Consider the following 21947-nt stretch of genomic DNA (forward strand, 5'->3'; position numbering starts at 1 on the left):
CAGTGTTTCTTGGATTCTAAATATTAAATATTATCTTAAATACCATTTGATTAACTATCAAAACTGTGTGTAATTTCAAAATATCGGTAAAAAGTTACTACAAGTATCGACTTTGCTATAGTAGTGAGCTATGTTACCAAACATTATATGATTTTCTATGTCAGGAATTTATTTTATCTAATATTACTATAGCTGCCTATATATTTTTTTACCTTTTTGTTGTAAAATATAACATATATACAAAGAAAAGAAAAAAAGCAATAATTTTCCAAGCACACTTTAACAAGCAGCTACAGAATATGTTTCAGTGTTTGTCATGGGCTCCCATTCCCTCATCTCAGATTTTTCTTTCTAGCTGCTCCAAAACACCAGAGGCTTTACCAGAGTCATAATAATGGAATCATACAGTATCTGTCTTTTGTGTCTGACTTATATCACTTAACATTGCATCCTAAAGATTCTTCCATGCTGTCACGTTTTGGGACATCATTTTGTCTAAATGTCACATAATATGCCATCGCTTCCTGGCCTTTTGGCTATGATCAAGTGTAGTATCTCTTCTTATCAGTTGAATATTGTCAGCCACCTTTTGATCCATGTTTCGGTCAGCCGCCCAAACAAACTGTTAATGCCCTTTCTAATCCCTTGAGCTATAACATTTAATGCAGAATCTCTGCTCAGTGGGCCCATATCCATAAATTCAGCCTGATCCAGCTTTATATTCCTTCCACATTTATCCCACCCCCTTAAAATCCATTCCCATACATATTCTGGTTTCTGTCTATACAAATTGGAAAATTCATGCAGTTCTTTTGTACCTCCTCATGGGTGACACTTTGTACCTCACCCTGTTGGGACTTTAGTCTAGTTATAAGTCTGGAAGAAGAAAGGGGTGGTGTGGGTGGATCATGAAAAGAATTAGAACTGCCTTTTAAGTCCATTATCTCAAGGCATTCTCTTGCAGTTCCATATGGTGAGACAGGATTTATCACTCCAGGCAGAGGAGCAAGGGCTGTTTCCCCATAGGAGGTAGTTTATATACCGCGAAGACACTGAAGGGCTTAATCTCTTCAGGTGAAGGCTGGATGCCCAACTCCTCAGGACTGACTGGAGGTAGGGAAGCCGTTTCCTCAGGGCAGGCTGGAAGTGGGGCAGCTATGTCCTCTGGGCAAACCATTACAGGTTAATCTAGAAAAGACTCAGCACAATCTAGGGTTTCAGTGTCTCCCTAATCTAATTCTTGTTAGATTGATAACAAGAATTATCAATCCATCTGTCACCATCCCATTTTTTAGGACCCTACTCCTTTCCTATCAGTGCCCCTGGTTTAACAGCAGACATCCTTCAAGGTTGAGATTTCAGTTTACATTGTAAAGTTGCTATTCTAATAATGAGACTCTGGGTCTGATTTTCAGAGATCTCAGTTCTGTGACTATAGGAAGATTTTCCTTCAGGACATTCATAGAAACTTTTACATCTTTCATAAGTGCTTAAGTTGCGAATTTGAAGCCTTCAGCTCATCTCTTTCCCGCATCATTGTATCCAGCATATCAAACAACAATCACTCAACATCATTATACCTCTTAATTCCACAAAAGTCCATAACAGTGTCAAAAACACTCTCACCTCTGCCTCTTATAAACATACAATCAGCAAAATCCAATGGTAATACTTTGAGTATCTCTTTTGCCAACTCACCCCATGAACTGTCAGCACCATCCTGATTATGGGAAACAGAGCTATTAGTGCTCTGAGTCTAGTCAGAGTACAAAAACAATGTAAAAACCCATTTTTAAGATTCTGTTTCTCAAGAACCACTCCCAATACCAAGAGGTATTAGTAATTAAGGTTGTCTAGAGAAACGGAACCTACAGGAAAGATCTGTAAATACAAGACTTATAACAGTGACTCACTCAACCGTGGGGATGTAAAAGTACAAGAATTGTAGGGCAGGCCACAAGGTGGCAGTTCCAATGAAGGTCCTCAAAAAAACTCTCATGAGAGTTGGTTGGCTGAAGCAGAAAGAGGAATTGTCTCTTCTAAATCCTCCTCAAAAGCCTTCCAATGATTAAATTAAGCATCACTATTACAGAAGACATTCCCCTTAGCTAAATGCAGATGTAATCAGTCATGGATGCTGCTAAGGTGCTTGTGATTTAAGTTCATGAAATGTCCTCACAGTAACAGATAGGCCAGTGCTTCTTTGACTAGATAACTGGCCACTATCACCTGTCCAAGTTGGCACCTGAACCTGACCACCACAGTGATTCTTTAAAATTTTATTTTAAAGTAAGAAAAGATAGGTTTGTCAAAGCACTATGGTAACCAGAGGCTTAAGATTCAGGACCTCTTATTTACCCAAACCTTTAAAGGCTATATTCACATAATCACATTTTTGTAAAACTTAAAAAATTAAGAGATTTTGTCTCCATTCACTTAGGATCCTATCTCTTTCCACTCTGAATTCCCCCTCCATCACACTTTTCCCCATCTTTGGAATTGCTGTGGGCATTTTGTAAATCTGTTAAGGAAAAATTGAGAGAGTATGCATTTAGTTTCGGTTTTATGGGATTTATTTATGTGACTGACAACAGCTTCAATGTATAGATAAGTCATTGCCAGCCATCTTACAATAGACATGGCTTTCAGAAATACATCTTCCCCATAAATACTATGCATACTCACCCATTGTGGTGATGTGAGGACACAGGCCAGAGTTCCCTTCTCTCTAAGAATGTATCTCACAATGTCTGACATGGAAGACTGTAGGTAGTGGAGGAGTAACGTGGTTTGAAATGTGTGTAGGAAATTGTCTTTCTCTTCTAAGGAGGCAATCAAAGAATATACACAAAAAAATGTAACGAGGGGACAATAATGTACAGGTTTATCAGGCAATTGGTTAATAAAAAGAGTGTGTTATCTTTCTGGATTTTGTTATATATATGGTATATGTTTGTTTTTAAAATTTTGTAAATGTGTGATTCTTTTTCTTATTCTAAATAACTATTCACTCATGCTTCAGTTTGCTAAAGTTGCTGGAATATAATATATCAGAAATGGGCTGGCTTTTACAATAGGAATTTATTAACTTACAATTTACATTTCTTAGGCCATGAAAATGTACAATCCAAGGCATTAACAGGATTTTGAAGACAGGCTGTTGGCATCAGGGATACCTCTGTCACATGGAAAGGGACATGGTCAGCATCTGCTGGACCTTCTCTCCCAGGTTTAGTTGCTTTCAGCTTCTGGCTTCAGTGGTTTCCTTGCTGAGCTTCTCTGGGCCCTCTCTTAGCTTCTCTAGCTCTCGTCTCTATGAGTTTCTCTCAATTTCATCTCCTAGCTTTTCTGAGGTCTCTGGGTGTCTTTTGCCACTTTAAAAAGACTGCAGCAGGGGATTAAGAGCCACCTTGAATAGGGTGGGTCACATCTCAATTGAAACAATCTAATCAAAAGGTCCCACCTATAATAGTGGGTCTGCACCCACTGGGATGAATTAAAAGAAAATGGCCTTTTTCTGGGGTACACAACAGTTTCAAACTACCACAACTCTCATACCTAAACTTTTATTAGAACTTTTGTGACCTCTTTCTTAAAGAAAACTCCCCCAAACTGTACCAGCAAAGCCTGGGTCTGCTCCTGATGGTAACAGTAGTAGGTTGAGTTATGTGCCCTCACAAACATATGTGCTTAATCTTAATTCACATCCCTGTGGTTGTGAACCCATTGGTAAATAGCACCTCTGAATTTGTTATGCTTAGTTAAGGGGTGATGAACTGAACCAGGTAGTCCTTAATCTGAATTACTGAAGACTTAATAAAGACAAAGCCTCCGGAAGGGGCCAGAATCCAGAAGATCCAGGAAACCAGAAGAACAGAGAGAAAGGAGAGGACATTGCCATGTAACGTGAAACTCAAGGACCCACAAGGATTACCAGCAGCCAGCATCAGAAGGCTATAGTCCTCCTGGAGAAAGCAACCTTGCTGGTGTATTGATTTTGGATTTTTTCTAGCCTCAAAACATGAGTCAATAAATTCTTATTGCTTAAGCCAAAACTGATTTTTGACTTTTGTGATAGCAGCTCAGGCAAACCAATATCGAATAATTGTTGATATTATACAGTCTTCTATTTGGGGGTAGAGATTTTGAATGATCATAAAATCATGTTGAGTAAATTCTTTTCTTGTTCTTAGAGATTTCTATTCTTTTTCACTTAACTCATGGAGACTGATTCATTCGTCTATAAAATGTAACTTTATTTTCTTACTTTCACCTTCAACTTTAACAGGTAGGATTTTAGATGAATGTCAACCAGAGAAAGATCATTAATCCTTATTGGCTAAAGAACACATAGTGAATGTGGGGACTCAGTATTGTTACATTTCTAAGTCATGGCATGAAAATATATATGCCATATTCTATGCATTTGTAAGGAGGGTGGATTCTATGAACTTGAGTGTCAAAATTAACAAAAGAAGGGACCCTGTAAAGCAACCATGCTTGCTTCTCTTTATGAGCCAAATAAGATGTCAGAAGAACCAAAAAAGGGCTTGACTCCAAATACAGGTGTTTTGGCCAGGTACTGAGGATGGGACAGTCCCAAGGAAGCAGAGAAAAAAAATAGACTTCTGTGAATTGAATTTCTTCCAATCCCCTACAGGAGTCAAGAGAAACAAAAAGATCACAACAGTACGGACCAAGACCCCTTATGGTTCTAATGTTTTATGACTCACTGTGATGTTTTAAATGAGAGTTAGAGGAGAAGAAGAAGGAAATATTGAAATAAAAAGATATAATAACTTCTCATTAGGTGTTTCAGTGACATGTACTTTTACCTCAAAGAGCCTGTTAAAAAAAATCATCATCTGAAAAAGACAGCTCTGAGGCAAAAGGTTATTTTGCTAAAGCTGACAGAATGCAATATACCAGAAATGGATTGACTTTTTCAAGGGGATTTATTAGGTTACAATTCACAGTTCTAAGGCCATGAAAATGCCCAAATTAAGGCATCAACAAGAAGATACCTTCACTCAAGAAAGGCTGATCACATCCGGGTTTTCTCCTTCACGTGGGAAGGTTCACGATGATGTCTGCTGGCCCTTCTCTCTTGGGTTGGTTTCAAAACTGCTCTCTTGGGTCCTGTGTGTCTTTCCTTAACATCTCCTGAGGAGTTCTGTCTCTAAGCGCATGCTCTCTGTGTCAGTTCTCTAAGCAACTGTGCTTTCTCCAAAATGTCTCCCTTACAAAGGATTCCAGTAAGTGCATTAAGACCCACCTTGAATGGGTGGGGTCACAGCTCCATGGAAACAACCTAATGAAAAGTTCCTACCCGACAACAGGTCAGTCCCCACAAGATTAGATTAGAAAATCATGGCTTTTGGGGGCACATAACACTTTCAAGCCAGCAAAGGGGTTTTAAAATCTGACCATTAATAGATCTCATTCATAGCTCAGACTAGTTGATTCTCTAAACAATGTTTCAAAGAACTACTTATAAAGTGACTTTTAACAAGTGCTGACAGACAAGAAACGCAACATAATTTCCACTTTATGACCCCAAACTTTAACATTTTGAAAATAAAGCTCTTGGAGGAGTCCTTAAATAGATTTCATTAGATGACATGTCATATTTAGCACCTTAGCAACATCCCATTGCTATGTAGAACTTAGCTATCACTTCAAGTTCTGATATTCTTGTTGAGAGATTTATGAGCCTTTGAGTTCAGATTTCTTCCAACAAGCATCACTCTTTCCATGCTACTGTTTGGTTTAATATGAAACAGTGGGCTCATATTGTCTTTCAAACCTAGCTTCCAATCATCATTTTGTCCTGCTAGTCTCCAGCTTGACTATCTCTGCTGGCCTAGTAAAGATCTGCACATTTCCTTTCTCCTACGTTTTACTTACTCTCTAGCTTATATATGCTATGTCTTTGCTCTAATTGAAATCTAATACCTGATTCAAAGATCAGATCAAGTCTTAATCCCTTTATAAATGAAATGCATAGAAGAGAGCATTACAGTAGTATTAGAGCATTCAAAATATGTAGCAGTGGTTTCCAAACCATCATCTTGCAAAACACTGGTTTCCCTCAAGCTGATCTGAAATATTCAAACAACAAAAATTTTAACAATGGAAATCTTTCCCTAATCTGCATATTAAAATATATAATTAGTAAATAACATCTTTGATGCTTAAGAATTTCTTTTAAGCATTCAAAATAAAATTTAGGGCTGGTTAGTACCCACCAGAAGACAAAGTAAATAAATTAGTGGCCATAAATGAATATTTATGAAAATTGAAAAAAAATTATTCATTTTGTCATCTGGTGGCTACTAACCAGCCCTAAATTTTACTTTATTTTTGTTGAAGTCCTACTCTTCAGTACCTCAGAATGTGACCTTTTCAGAAATAGGGTCATTACAGATGGAATTAGGACACTTAAAATGAGGTAACACTGGAGTAGGGTGGGTCCTTAATCCAATAGGACATATCCTTATACAAAGAGGAAATTTGGACACAGAAAGGCAGAAGGAGGAATGCCAGATGACGGCTGAGGCAGAGAATGCCATGGAATGCCAGTAAACCACCGCCAGAAGCCAGAAGAGAGGCATAAAACAGATTCTTCCTTACAGACTTAGAGGAAAGGACAATCTTGCCAAAACCTTGGTTTTGGTATCCTAAACTTCAGAACTATTAGACAAATTTCTACTGTTTTAAGCCACCCAGTTTGTGGTGCTTTGTTGTAGCAGTTCTAAGAAATGAAGGCAATATGATATAATTAAATATATAATATATACAGTGTTTTGCAAAGAAAACAATGATTGTTTGGTTTACTCTGCCATCTACAAATGTGAAAACTGCTGTTCTGTTGCATACAGTGTGGTATTTACCTTTCTTCACCTTTGTTCTCTTCTGATTTCACACAGGTACTTCAGCAATATAATAGGAAGGGACTATAAAAATACATCTACAAATTTTGGGTATCAGCTATCCCTTGAAAGAAATCTATCCCTTGAAAGAAATAGATCAATACCTAGTGGAAGACATTAGCCATCTGTAGAAACAGGCAACCGTAAGAAACGTTTTGTATGGTTGGGTGGGTTTTGAAAACATCAAAGCACGATCAGGACTATAAGATGTAGCCACAAAACTGAAAGAAAACTAAATAGCATTAATTTTGCCAAGGATATGTTAACTTGAGTAACAAAACAAATGTACGGTGAACCTCATGGAAATGTATTAAAAGATAAATTCAATAGCAAGCACTGACTGGCATCTATTCTGGTCTCCAGAGAATGTCTCAAATATGGTGTAGAGATTTTCAGTAGGCTCATGAAAATATCTTTCCAAGATTTTCTGATTCTATTTGTCTGATTCAATGTTCATCAGATACTGTCCTGCTTTCCAGGTAGCTGTCCCTCAGGAAGGCAGTGCCGTGATTAACATATGAACATTCTGTTCACTTGAAAGGAATATTCCCCAATGTAAATCAACACATCAACATTCTAATTATCCATTAGCTCCTTTGAGGCTAATGGATAATTAGAATGTTAGAAGGAATAAGTTGATAATGTTACTAGCTCAAAGTGAACCAACAAATTGAGTTTCTTTATCTGAAAGTTTAGTATTAACCCTGAGCCCTAACATCTCCACCAAACTATCATCACTGCATGAAACCATGCAGAGACCATCAGGCTTCCAACTCAGTGATCTCTCAGCACAGAAATGCAACATGCATTTTTTGTTTATTCAATTGCGAGTTCTTGAAATGCAAGGAGTATGACTTCTACTTGTTTTTGTATCCTCCATATCACTTGTCACATTATCACAGATGCTTAATAAATATTATGACATGATTATTTCTGCCATTAAATGGCAAACTCCAATGTTAGACTATCAGTCTTCACCTCATCTCCCTTATACCAATTCATGTCTTCCCAGCACTTAGCTCCTAATCTCTTGATTAGAAGCAAAAATGTAATTGGAGATGAACATTTTTTTTGTTTGGGTAGTTTTTTATTTTGTTCCCCAATTTATCCAGTATCTCTCTCACACCAATTACTGAATAAAAAGCAACAAAATGGTAACCTCACCCACCTCTTTTCTGGCAAGTAGATCTCTGGAAAACCAAGGTGTAATGGCTGAGAATAAGAATAACTGCAACAACAACTTTAATAATAATAATTGCTCTTTATTAGAGATTTAGTTCATTATCAGGCATGTGCTAAGCACTTTGCATGGATCATCGTGCTTAATCTTCTTTATATATCTCTGAGGTAGCTACTGGAACTGGACGTGTTTCCTATAAACCCTGAAAAGTGGATCTGACATGGAAGAGAGAACTGAGCTATTGCAGAGGTCTTGCAGTTGGGAACAGAAGAAATAGCAATCTTGATGACTAAATGCCAGAGAGACAAGAGGGTATCACAGCTGATGCCACCACGGATATATGTTGCTTTCCCCAGTCTTACCTTAACAGTGTTCAGTGTTATGTATAGGGGTGTGTGCCAGTTTGAAAGGATTGTGTGCCCCAGAAAATCCTGATCCATCTTGTGGAGGGATTTCTTTTAATCCCTATTCAGCACTATAGGTTGGCAACTTGATTAGATTATCTCCACAGAGATGTGACTCAACCAATTATGGGTATTAACCTTTGATTAGATGGAAATGTGACTCCAGCCATTCCAAGTGAGTCTTGATTAGTTTACTGGAATCCTTTAGAGGAGGAAACATTTTGGAAAATGCGAGAGAGCCACAAGAACCACAAGAGCCCATGCAGCCAGAGACCTGTGGAGATGAAGAAGGAAAACACATCCAGGGTTGCTGCATGAAACAGGAAGCCAGGAGAGAAAGCTAGCAGATGTTACCATGCACACCATGTGCCTTTCCCGTTGAGAGAAAAACCCTGAACTTTATTGGCTTTTCCTCAGTGAAGGTAACCTCTTATTGGTACCTTAATTTGGACATTTTTATAGACTTGTTTTAACTGGGACATTCTCACAGCCTTAGAACTGTAAACCAGCAACTTAATTAATTCCCCCTTTTAAAAGCCATTCTGTTTCTGATATATTGCATTCTAGCAGCTAGCAAACTAGAACAGGGAGTAATAAACTTGGAATTGAAGGATTTGAAAATCCCTGCAATAGATAGATCAGGCATTCATAAGAGAAGTTTCAGTTATAGAAAAATAAGTCTGTATTTTCCTCCACAGGTGAGCTTGTAGACCTAAGTAACAATAGCACCTCTAATAATCAGGGGAGGAAAAAACTGAGTCAGACAGACTCAGATACCTGTCTAAGATCATACAGATATTAAGTGGTAGAGTCTAGATTTGAAGTCACAGAGTCTAAAACCAGAGTTTGGACTACTGAGTACTGGATATATAGAAATTTTTCAAATGCAATGAAAGTCATCTTTCTTTTTAAAAGTAACCTGTATCTGGATCCTTTCTTCCTGAATTTATGTCCTTTCTGTATATTCCTGGGTCACCAAGAAAAGATAGAAATGTATTTGGGTCATAGTACTTGGGCAATTTCATTATCCTCTTGAAACTAAAGGTCTAAATCATTATCATCTTATAGAGATATAATGCAAGTCACATATAATTTCTAATTTTCTAGCAGCCAGATTTTAAAAGGTAAAATGAAATAATTGATTTTAATAAATAATTCTTTTAAATATATATATTACATTTATCGTTTCAACATGTAATCAATATTTTAAAATTTTAAATGACTTATTTTACATTTTTTCTCAAACTACATCTTCAAAATCTGGTGTGCATTTTATACTTAGACCACATCTCCATTCTGATTACCCACATTTCCCATATTCAATAAGCACATGTGGCTAGTAGCTACTATACTGAGCTGTGCTGTTCAACATAGAAGATGGAATGATGATTCAAACCCATCTGAAAGGACACCTGAGATGGTCTCCTGCCTTTTCCACAATCTTACCTTTCTATGAAAAATCTCAGACTTTTTTGGAGTCAAGCTTGGCATTTCCTTTTTTGTTTGTGTGGCATTTTCTTTTAAAAAGAAAATTTTTATTTTGGTGTTTCTTTCCTCATTTTTATTAACAGCTTTATTAAAGTGCAACTGATAAACAAATCCTTAATTTTACCAAGAACTAGAAGTTGTTCGAGCTTTTATAGCATGCCTGGTAGTATCTTAGCTTTTATTTGATCCTCTCAGTCTCATAACTTTTGAGGTAAATGCTACCAGTATCATTCATTCATTTTCCTCATACATTTTATGTATGAGGAAACTGAGGCTTAGAGGATTGACCTAACGTGTCCAAGGTAATTTAGCTGGAAAGTGGGGGTCTCTCAATTTAAAACTATCTCCACTTAGCAATACTGTCTACATGGCTACCTAACTGTAAATATCAGAAGAGTCCAGGTTTATATTATTGGTACAGAAAATGCTAGAGACATAGAGCTGGAGGTGGAAAAAGAAGGGAACCAAATATCAGGGCCTAATCTTCCTCAAGATTACACCTACTTACCTACATAGGCATTCGTTTGGCTATTCAGTCTTCTGTGACCTGGGTATTTGTAGACAAAGTGCTTTAAAATAACTATGTATAATGTTTGCTAAATATACCACAAGGTCCACGTCCTTTATAAAAGAGAGGAGTATGCAACCATCTAATTTTCAGTATTTTGCTCTTATGATATTTTCAAGAACTTTCGAAACTCATAGTTTCCATAAGAGCTGTTCCCTAAAGAGCAACTGCTGGAATATTTTAGAAGCGCGAGGACTACTAGCATTTTCCCTCCAAAGATGTTCCTTTCCCCGATCTGCCCCGACCAACTACCGCCTTCTGCCCAATCCCAGCCTAAGTTGCATTCCTTCTAAACTGAGACATGCCTCAGCCTATCTGGACAACAGATGAATCAGAGCCACAAAGAATCTGTTTAAGGAAAAGAGCCTGGAGGCAAAAAATAAAGAGAAGTGAGGTCTGCTTTTCCACCTAATAAAAATGTCCTGGGTAAGGAGTGGGAGGAGCAACGTTGTGTGTGGCTCAGCTTGTTCTTACGCCCTCCTTCCCTCTGAGAGAGAGAGAGAGAGAGAGAGAGAGAGAGAGAGAGAGAGAGAGAGAGAAAGAAGGAAAGAAAGAAGAGAAGGAAGGAAGGAAGGAAGAAGGAAGGAAAGAAGGAAAGAAAGCAAGAAAGAGAAAGGAAGGAAGGAAGGAAGGAAGGAAGGAAGGAAGGAAGGAAGGAAGGAAGGAAGGAAGGAAGGAAGGAAGGAAGGAAGGAAAGAAAGAAAAAAGAGAAGGAAGGAAGAAGGAAGGAAAGGAAAGAAGGAAAGAGCAAGAAAGCAAGAAAGAGAAAGGAAGGAAGGAAGGACGGAAGGAAGGAAGGACGGAAGGAAGGAAGGAAGGAAGGAAAGAAGGAAAGAAGGAAGGAAAGAAGGAAAGAAAGTTAGTTTAGCTCATAGGTCTCAGCCACACTGGGCACCCACATCAGTGCTGCTTTCAAATTAGAGACTATCATACAGGAGAAGGAGTTTTTCTCGCTTGGAGGTGAAGCCAGCACAGATCTGAGAAATCATAGTACACACGAAGCTTCGGCACAGTTAGGGCTGAGCATATCAGCGGTGCCCAAGATATTAACGGTCACAGAGCAAAGGCCAAAGGCCAGCGGGCCCCGCGGGCGTGGGCGGGACAGGGCCCTGTGCTCATGGCCACGCAGACAGACAGACAGCGCCTGGCAGCCTGCAGGGCGCCACAGAGCGGGGCGAGAAGGAAGGGAAATGACTGCCTGGGTGGCGGCTGGGGCGATGGAGGGTGCGCACTTCCGGGGATTTACTGAAACTCCCAGAAATAGTTGGGAGGAAGATACCTGGAGGCAGCAGACTCTCTAAGCCTCAGACATCGCCAGCACCGTGCCAACCGCACTCCCGTTACTCCGACCCCAGCTCGGCCCTCAGGAGCACGTTCCGCGGGAGGGGCTGCGCGTCCCAGGGACGGCTGAGCCCACCAGGGCGCCTACAGCCTACACCCCGCCCCCGCCCCAGCTATCCTAACTCACGTCTCACCGCCGCCCCGCACGAGCCAGCCAAATGACCGGCTTGTTCCTGCCACATTCTCTCTCACCTCAAAGCCTTCCCACGTGCCGTCCTACGGGAAACATTTTCCACCTGTCATCTCGGTCACTCGTACCCATCCTTTTGAATTCACTGTGCCCTCCTGGAGTAGGACAGGTTCTCCTCACGTGCACGCCCCTTCAAAGGGCGTGTCGGATTAGTTGTCATTATGAAATCATTCGTCTTCCCAGCTGGGCGCTCCCGGATTCTAAGCTCTGTGAGAGTAGGATGGGCATCTGTTGTTTGCCACTCTCTGGGCACCACCCAGCAGGTAGCTTCTTGCATGGCAGGTGCTCAACCAATGTCTGCCCGATGAGTGGCAGTCCTGACCGCAGGCCGACGGCCGGCCCGCTGGGGCCGGCTTCCTGATAACGGTGAGCCCTGACCCTGAACAGGGGAGGAGAAAGGCTCCATGGAATGCTGTCCTCTGGTCAAGTCCGAAATCTGGAAGGAAGGATACAGAGAGGCTTGGTATCTTGATAGTAATTATTAACGATTTAAGTGAGAAAAACATGATCCCATCTAACAAATCAACAATAGGAATTAAACTATTTCATTTACAGTGTTTTATTATCACTAAGGTATCAAGTTTGGTTTAATAGCAATTTCTGTTAGTTCTTCAATCCATTGACTGAGCAAGAAGTGCATCACACTGTTTGAAAATTCAAATGATTTTGCATAAATAAATGGAAAGATGATTTGTTTTCTTAGATTTCTCTGACTACAACTGAGTGGCCAGTAAGCTAGCACCACAAACATTTCTCCACAAGAGGGCACCAGAAACTGGCATTCCTAATAAAAACGCACACAGCAATAGTGAAGAGTGCTCTGAGTTTGATGGCAAAGTTAGAGGGCAAAATCCTGTTGTATAAAAGCCAGAGGCAGATATATCCAATTCACAAACTTGTTCACATTTCTGCTAGTGCTGAAATAGTATTGAAATCTCCATAGTGATCCAGGATGTTAATATGTTAAATTACAACATCTGAGCAAAGGAGATAGTAGGATCATTCTACATTAAATTGTCTTGCTGAATACAGAGGTTTCTTGTTTTTCTTTTTTTTTAATGAATTAATTTTAATAGGCTTTTTCTACTTAAAAGGGAACTCAGGATTGGTATTTCAATTATTAGAATTGTTGGTGCATGTCCTCTTAACAATGGCCAAATTATTATCTTGAAACAAAGGTAACTACAGTGTTATAAATCACTAATTTGCTAAGTAATGCCAGTTTTAAGGATCTGGTTTTGAAATAAATCTGTAATCGAGAATACAATGGGCAGGTTTTAGGATCATCTATTATCAAAAGAGCAAGGAAATAGTTCTAAAAATGGGGGAGGGATAAAAGAATTATATCAAATAACAGCAGAAATGGTTTTAAATAAAAACATTAACAGAAGGAAAGAAGGAAGGAGGGAGGGAGGGAGGAAGGAAAGATCAATGGTACTGAGGAAATAAAAGCCCAGATATTATCAATAGGAAAATGTAAAGCTAATGATTCTTGTAACAGGTACACACAGTACATCTCTTTTTTCAGGCACAACGGATTATTCAGTCACTCAAATACTCTCAAAGAGTATTTAGTTATTCTTACATGTAAATAGTAACAGTATTAAGAGTTCTATTTTTTCATTGTACCCTATATTCCTCTTTTCAGTACTTAAAATTGTCACCTGAACATCACACCCTTCGTTGTAGAAGGATGGAGTAGTATAGTACACAGTCCTAAAGTATTATAAGCTGGTGAAGCAGCCTCACAAAACCCAAAAGAACAGACAAATATCTCAGGTTAGAGCAGTGTGTTCAGACTCTACAGAATCCACAGAGTAGTGGAAACTTGGAGTGGATTTTCTTTTTAGTTCATCTCCCAGTATATTAGTTATTTATTGCTGCATAACCTACTTACCCCAACAAGTAGTGACTTAAAACAACAAACATTTATTATTGCACATTTCTTAGGGTTGGGAATTCAGGAACTCAGCTGGTGGTTCTGGCTCTGGGTCTCACTAGGGTTGCTGTCAGCCCAGGCTGCAGTCATCTGGTAGCTCTCTTGGGCTGAAGGATCCCCTTCAAAGATGGCTCACTCACATGGCTGTAGAAAGGAGGCCTCAGGTCCTCACATACGGACCTCTCCATAAGGCTGCATGGGGGTCCTCACTCATGACATCTGGCTTTCCCCAGAGTAAGTGGTCCCAGAGAACAAGACAGATGCCACATGTTTTCTATGGCTTAGCCTAGGAATACATACTCCATCATTTCTACAATATCCTATTGGTTACATGGGTCGGTCCTATTCGTTGTCGGGATAGACTCCATAAGGACATGAAACACAGGGAGACTTGAACCACTGAGGGCCTTCATGAAAGCTGGCTACCACCCCAGCTCCTTTAGTGGTCTCCAGGCTGCAGTTCTAGATATTCACAGCACCTCCACTTGGCCAACATAGACATGGGCAGAAATATATCTTTGTCAGGGGCCCTTTTCCATCTTCGTCCTCCAATGCCCTCTAAATTCCTCTTTTAATCCCATTTCTTCTCACTAGCCTATTGCTGGGTCTCTCATTGCTCAGCTCCTTCGTGTTCCATTGCCAAGTCATTCCAGAGACTTTCAGTTGCAGAGGGCATGGGAGGAAAGGGCAAGGCATCTCCACTGAGGTCAGTCTTTCAGATTCTCAGTATAAAGGCCGTTAGCTCCTTCATACTGCCAAGAGTGACACCTTTTAGTATATCTCCCACACTTGATATTATGGTGAAAACTGTCTGTCTCCTCCTGGAGTCAAATTTAAAAGACCTTGTTTTCTTGGTCTCCCAAGAAATGAGCCAGGTTCCAGATAGGGTGGGGGTAGAGGAAGGAGAAAGAAGTAGGAAAAAGAAAGAATCCATACTGACACATAACATTTGCAATCAATAAATCACTTGCAAATTATTCCTTTCATATATATCTTGACCTATATATATATGTATATGTGTATATATATATATATATATATATAAGCCCCCTCCTCCAATGCAGACACTGTCTTTCTGTTCACTGCTAAAATTCCTACCATAATGTATGGCACTTAGTAGTTATTCAGTAATCATCTGACAAATGGATCAGTAGGCAGTCACCTCAATGATATCATGGGAGAGACTCCTAAAAATGTCTCTCATGATAATTGAAGTCATGAAGATCCAGAAAGCTGTTAAAGATATAACTAAGTTATATGATACATAATATATTAATGTCAATACATTTACCTCTAAATTAGTTAGTGTATATGTTCACTTTTTGTTGTGTATTTATAATGCATTGCAGCCTAAAAATAAATCAAAACTTTGTTCTCAACAAAATAATTTATTGAGTACTCATGCTATGAATGAAATAATTTTAAATTACATCTATTATACTTCTGGTGGGTGTGCTTTAATAGCATGGTTTTCCAAGGGATGCAGCCTCCATTTAAATTTACAGCTCAATGCAGAGGCCCAGCATCCAGAGTACCAGAAATTACCGCATCACACTCCCTACATCAGCCAGTATTCAAAGAGAATAGAGGCCTGAGTGCTTTACTACCCTGTGCACAGTTTTTGTAATATTCCACCCAACCCAAGATCCACCAACAGAAATAGTTCACTTAAAAGGATGGGTCATTCTGAGTCCTAACCAAGAACAGATGACATTCAAACTGAGTAATTCAGGGAGGATTTATTTCAAAAAGAACAGTATAAAAAAGAGAACTAACAATATACCTGCCAAGTAGAGTGCAATTGGAATGAAAAGAGAACTACAAATAGTCCCAGAGAAAAGAATAATACCTAGTAACAATAAACACGGTCAAAATATCCAGTAACAACAACAACTATTGAATAAATGCTTTATATAAACTCATGTAATCCTCACAACCACTCTTATATAATCTTCATAACAGAAAGTTATAGACATGGCCATTATTGGCCTTTTATGAATGAGGAAACTGAGATGCTACAAAGTTATAACCAAGTTCATAAGGCTACTGTATGGTAAATGATTTAACCCCAAATATCTAATTCCAGAGTTAGTATTCTTAACCATTGCACTACCACTCATCACACCTCCCCACCTGGCACTGGAAGAGCCAGAGGCACCACAGTAAGTGGGGAAAAGTTCAAGAGGATTTGAAGTAAGAAGACTGAACACTTAACACTTCCACACCCCACACACATCACGGATTCCCCAAGCCAAGATTAAGGATGAGCCTAAAGAAAAGAAACTAAATCAGAGGCAATATTAAAAATTTTGACATGTGGAAATTACTGGAAAGCTACAAGATCTGTTCAAAATTCTATTAAAAACTGGGAAAGAGAAAGCATAAAGTTCAGGTATGACATGTAGTCATATACCAACTGAATCCAGAGCATTCAATAAACGTTTCACTTTTTATAGCTTGAGACTGACAAAGTTGTGTTGGTAGCTCCTTCATGCAGATCAGAATAAACTCACCAAGGTGTGGCCAAGATGACTTTTAGTCACAGCTTGTCAAAAGGAAGGAACTTGGGAAGCCATCTATCTTTCATCCTTGCAACAGCCAAAGTCAAAACCAACAATGAAAAATGATTGGACATGAAATGTAAATAAAATAGAAAGAGAAGAGGATTAATTACTAAAGAAGTTTTTGAAGAGTATTTGAAGCTTAATAATGATCTAATAATGCAAAAGAATAAACAAATGGAATACACATTTGCATGTCTTTTCAAAAATTCACAGCTTCCAAAATTCTGTTTTCTCTAAGTTGATTCATCTTTTCACTTTAATATTGATCTGAGATAAATTGATTAAAACAGTCAAAATAACAAATCTTGAAAGATATATAGAAACATATTTTAATTAAAAAAACCATAATAACTTAGAAAAGTTCAAAATATGTTGGGCAAAGGACCTTTCTCTCTCCTCAATCCCCAGATATGTTATTCTTGAAAATGAAACAGATTTTCCAAAGACATCTTCCTTCCTAGCATATTACAAATTAAAACTCTCAACAGTTATTAGGAGAAAAAAAATCTGTCAGAAAAGTTGATATGTTGGATCAAATTACTTTTACCTAAGAACCTACTCATTAAGATGAGTCAGCACTTTTTGATTGAGTACATGATTTCCTAGGACATTTCACATTTAACAGTGGTCTCAAGAAAGAAAACTTGGTAGAAAACCGAAATTCTCTGTAGTTTTGAAAAGTTTACTTACTTGGGGGAAGAGTTTATCTGTAGATGAGGAAAAGAAGCATAAGCACCTGAAATAATTTCAAGGAGCTGAAGCTCTCTATAGCAACTTAGTGGGTCTGCAATTGGGCTCATAGAGAGTGCCAATCTAATAACCACCATGCTGCTTCCTTCCTGACTTAGGATTTTCAAACTGTATAAACTTTCCCGAAATAAATTATATCACCAGTTTCCCATTTTTAACTGAGTGAAAAACTAAAGGGTGAGAAAATCTAGCTTTTTGACCTACCAATAATAAAGGTCTGGACCATGCTTCCAGAAATTCTGATTTGCAGTTGGTCTTGGGTGAGCACTCGATATCAGTCAGTATTTTTAAAAGTCTGCCTAGGTTGAGAATCACTGCATTCATTCATCAATTTTTACTAATGTGGCTCATTATTCCTTTGCTAACAACACCTTCATTCCAAATCACAAAGTGAGATGGAAATAAACCTTCAGTTAAACTTACAATCAGAGTCTGTCTTGTATGATCCAACATTCCTGCAAATCTACCACCATACTGTTTCCTAACTGGTCACTGTAGTTTCCTAACATAGTACATATCTTTATTGGGAATCAAATTATTCATAAATTAATCCTAAATGGAATTTAAAAGCTACCATGAAACATAGTAGGTGCCCAGAAACTAAGCATTTGTTGAGCCTTTGTTAAAACTGAAATTAGAGTTGTTTCTACTTCAAATGACCTTCATTACAAATTTATCTAGTATTCATTGGAATGGCATTTTTGTAATGAAATGCGTATTCATATTTATTTCTGCAAATATTACATTTTAATTTGCCATTGGTTGAAAGTGGTTGTACATCAGTTGCCTTGTTTGTATTAGAGATTAGCCCTCTTGTGCTTTCAGAAGCTCTGAGGCTGGTATAATCAGGATGTCTATTGTCTCATTTTACCACCCTAGATTCTCACTTAGTGAGAATATATAAAATGGCACGACAATAGTCAAGACAGACATGGAAATCAAGTAGGAAAAATCATTTTTCATTTTTTAAATAAAAGGGTGGTTTTCAATCAGCAAGTCCTCTCAGCCTTTTATTCAACTACCAATATTAAAATTAAATATCACTGTTGATGCTTCTTATTCAAGATGAATAACACCTATTATTTAACTAGCATTTATATTACCACTCATACATTTCTCATTCCCGTGGCAAACCTATAAAGCAGAACATCTCTGTTTTATACACTGGCAAGCTGAGACCCAAAAATGTGTAATGATTTTTTTTCACTGTTAAACAGCAAAATTTTGTCAAAGGTCAGACCAAATTCCCAGATTTCCAATTGTTACTTCACATCTAATATAAATGTTAACATATCCATCAAATGCAGGGTTATCACTCTCAACAAATAATCAAGCAACAAGTATTCATTATTTTCTAGCACTATATCATCAGGACCCACAGGGATACAAAAGAGTAACAAAGCATGATCTGTTGGAATTCACAGCCTGATTGGATCAAGCTAAATTAACTATCAAATTTCAGTTAACATTACATTTTGAATTGTTTTTTTTAAAAATTAGCATTTTCAAGAACTATAAGAAATTCAAGCAGAAAAGAAAGAATGGAGAAATACTACTGAAGTAATGGCCCAGTTTCTTCCACAAATGAAAAGCAAGAAAAAGAAAAAAGAAGCAAAGGCAATGATAGATTAAAGTCCTTAAGAGAAATACCAACCAAATTTAATGTGAGGATCTTGTTTACATCCTAATGTGAACAAACCTCTTGGCAGAATGTGAAGACTGGCTGGGCATTTAATGATAGTAAGGAATCACTGTCCATTATTTTGAAGAGTCGTAACTATATTTTAGGCACATTTTTTAATAGTTCTCAATTTTAGAGATGAAATTAAAAGGTTAGCAACCAGTTAATAATAGTTAAATATTTAGTGAGCATTTCATATGTCCCAAGGACTGGGCTAAGTACATTATACATACATATGTATTTTTACAACTCCTGTTTGCTCTACTGAGGTTGTAGTTTCAAAATTTAGTGACCTTCTTCAGCTTCAGACTCAGATTTTTCTTCAGCATTTTTGAGCCACTCTACAAACTTTTTCATTTGCTCATGCAAGACACTTTTCCCCTGTGCTGGTTTGAAATGATGTATGTACCCTAGAAAAGCCATATTTTAATCCTAATCCCATTTTGTAAAGGCAGCCATTTCTTCTAATCCTTATTCAGCGTTGTATGTTTGAAACTGTAATTAGATCATCTCCCTGGAGGTGTGATTTAATCAAGAGTGGTTGTTAAACTGGATTAGGTGGAGGTGTGTCTCCACCCATTCGGGTGGGTCTTGCTTAATTTCTGAAGTCCTATAAAAGAGGAAATATTTTGGAGAATGAGATTCTGAGAGAGCAGAGAATGACATAGCCACAAGAAGCAGAGTCCATCAGGGAGCGACCTTTGGAAATGAAGAAGGAAAATGCCTCCAAGGGAGTTTTGTGAAGGGAAGCCAGGAGAGAAATCTAGCAGATGATGCCATGTTTGCCATATGCCTCTCCAGATGAGAGAGAAACCCTGACCCTGTTTGCCATGTACCTTCTCACTTGAGAGAGAGACCCTGAGCTTCATCGGCCATTTTGAACCAAGGTATCTTTCCCTGGATGCCTTTGATTGGACATTTCTACAGACTTGTTTTAATTGGGACATTTCCACTTAAAAACTAAAAACTGTTAACTTGCAACTTATTAAATTCCCCTTTTTAAAAGCCTTCCATTTCTGGTATATTGCATTCCAGCAGCTAGCAAACTAGAACATCCCCTTTGCAACATGTACATCTTTATACCACTTCAGAATGGGCTATTCAGCCAGGACTTCAGCTTTATAAAAAAGCACCACTATTTTCTGAAAGGCTTTCAAGAAATGGTTGTTGTCATAACAATACTCCTGAATCTTCAGTAACAGAGTCAGCTCAGACTGACCTTGAGTCGTAAAGGCGGCAAGCAGAGGGCTGTATTGCTTCAAGTACTTGATGGCTTGCTCTGCTACAAGCTCCTCCTTTTTGTTCCATTCCACAGTGCTCATTACACTTGAACAGACTATTCCAATGACAACTGGTTTTTCATCTCCTCCTTGACATATAAAATGGTATCCTTAAATGGATCACCATGTGACACCTGTTCTTGAAGTTCTTTCTGGAGCTCCTATGGTTTGCTGATTCTGAACATACTCTGAAAGATCTTTCAAGCCCGCCTCAGTAAAATACTTTGTGAAGTGTTGGATGCTTTGCTTATTGGCAAGAAAAAGTTCCATCCGTCTGTTATCCATGCTGACTTTCCCAAGAGTTGCAGCTATTGCATTGAGGTCTTTTTCATTTATCCATGCTTTAAAGAGCTTTATACCAAAGCTGCTGAAACTCCTTCCTTAACCAAATACTCATTATAAAGGCTATTAAGAATAGATGTATTAAGTGTCCCATTAGCCAGAAGAATACCAGAAAACATAGCCAGCTTGTTCCTTTCCAACTCTGAAAAACCCTTTAAGAACAATAGCAGCTTTTTAACTTCATCTTCAAAACCCTTCTCCACGTATTTGTAGCACCTGATTAACTTGTTTAAAAACCTGAGCAAATGTTTGTAGGGTCTCTAGGTTTTCTTGTGCTGAGAACACACAGACATTTGTACGCATCATGCCATCTGCCAGTGTACCACCTGGAGCCAGCATTCCACTGGCCACCAGAATGTCAGAGTGTTTCTGCACTTCGGCAATAATCAAATTTTGTTCCAGAAGCATCAAGAAACTTTGCTACTGCTTCCAAATCAGTACCAGTTTCAGTTAAGCTTTGAATAATACAGTTCTGAAACTGAGTAGGGTCAAACCTCTCTTTCATCTCTTTTCTTAATTTTGAAACGTTGGCCTGATAGCATTGTCTTTTGCTGCTTTTGATTATTCATTTATACCTAAATTTAAGGCAACATAGAAAGAGCCATAAATTCCCAATGTGTCGGCAACTGCGGTGGTGTTTCCTCTGCCTACACATATTTTCTCATTTAAAAATTATGACACTAAAAAAATAAATATATAATAATAAAATTTTTTTAAAAATCATAACACTAAACACTGGGTTGCATTTTATAAATGAGAAACTGATCATCAGATTCCTTAAGGATGACACCCAAAATCAAAGATCTAGCAAACGTCTAAGCTAGTATTTGAATCTAGGTCTGTCTGATGACAAAGCTCATGCCTTAGTCACTGCCTGCAGTTGTTTTTTTTCTATCTGCTGCAGAGCTTTAAAGTTTGCTTTTAAAGGTAGGAGACATAAGGAACTTTTGTGATTTTCTTTCTGAAACCTGAACAATCAAAACTTTTACTGCTACCAAGAATATAAGAAATGTCTCACAAAGAGCAACTCAGATTTTCTTTTGATTGTCACTGTAAGGAATTTGAAGAATTTCTTAGGGGAGGTAGAAACATTGTTCTTCTTCCAAATTGGTTCTATAAATTCAGCAAGTGAGTGAACACATTCAAGAACAAGGGATATGGCAGAACAGGCATGTAAATCACTTCAACTTCAAAATACTTTTTGCTCTCTAAATCCTTTTGATCGTTAAGCCAGCAGTAAGTGGATGTCTAAGTTAGAACACTTTGAGAAATATTTTCCAGAAAGTTT

General features: G+C 38.2%; 1 long non-coding RNA gene and 2 pseudogenes across 2 annotated transcripts in view; 1 reads left to right on the plus strand and 2 right to left on the minus strand.

The window, feature by feature from the left end:
- Positions 1-21947, minus strand: part of LOC143665326 (uncharacterized) — a 76828-nt gene that overhangs the window by 31950 nt on the left and 22931 nt on the right. For both annotated transcript variants that reach the window (XR_013166877.1, XR_013166878.1), the window contains exon 3: positions 12106-12539. This is a non-coding gene — a long non-coding RNA (uncharacterized LOC143665326). The remainder of the gene's footprint in view (positions 1-12105; positions 12540-21947) is intronic.
- On the plus strand, positions 517-675 carry LOC143665851 (U2 spliceosomal RNA; annotated as a pseudogene).
- LOC143665765 (eIF5-mimic protein 2 pseudogene) lies at positions 19323-21228 on the minus strand (annotated as a pseudogene).

This window comes from Tamandua tetradactyla, chromosome 21 (assembly GCF_023851605.1).
Source record: "Tamandua tetradactyla isolate mTamTet1 chromosome 21, mTamTet1.pri, whole genome shotgun sequence".
Taxonomy (NCBI): Eukaryota; Metazoa; Chordata; class Mammalia; order Pilosa; family Myrmecophagidae; genus Tamandua; species Tamandua tetradactyla.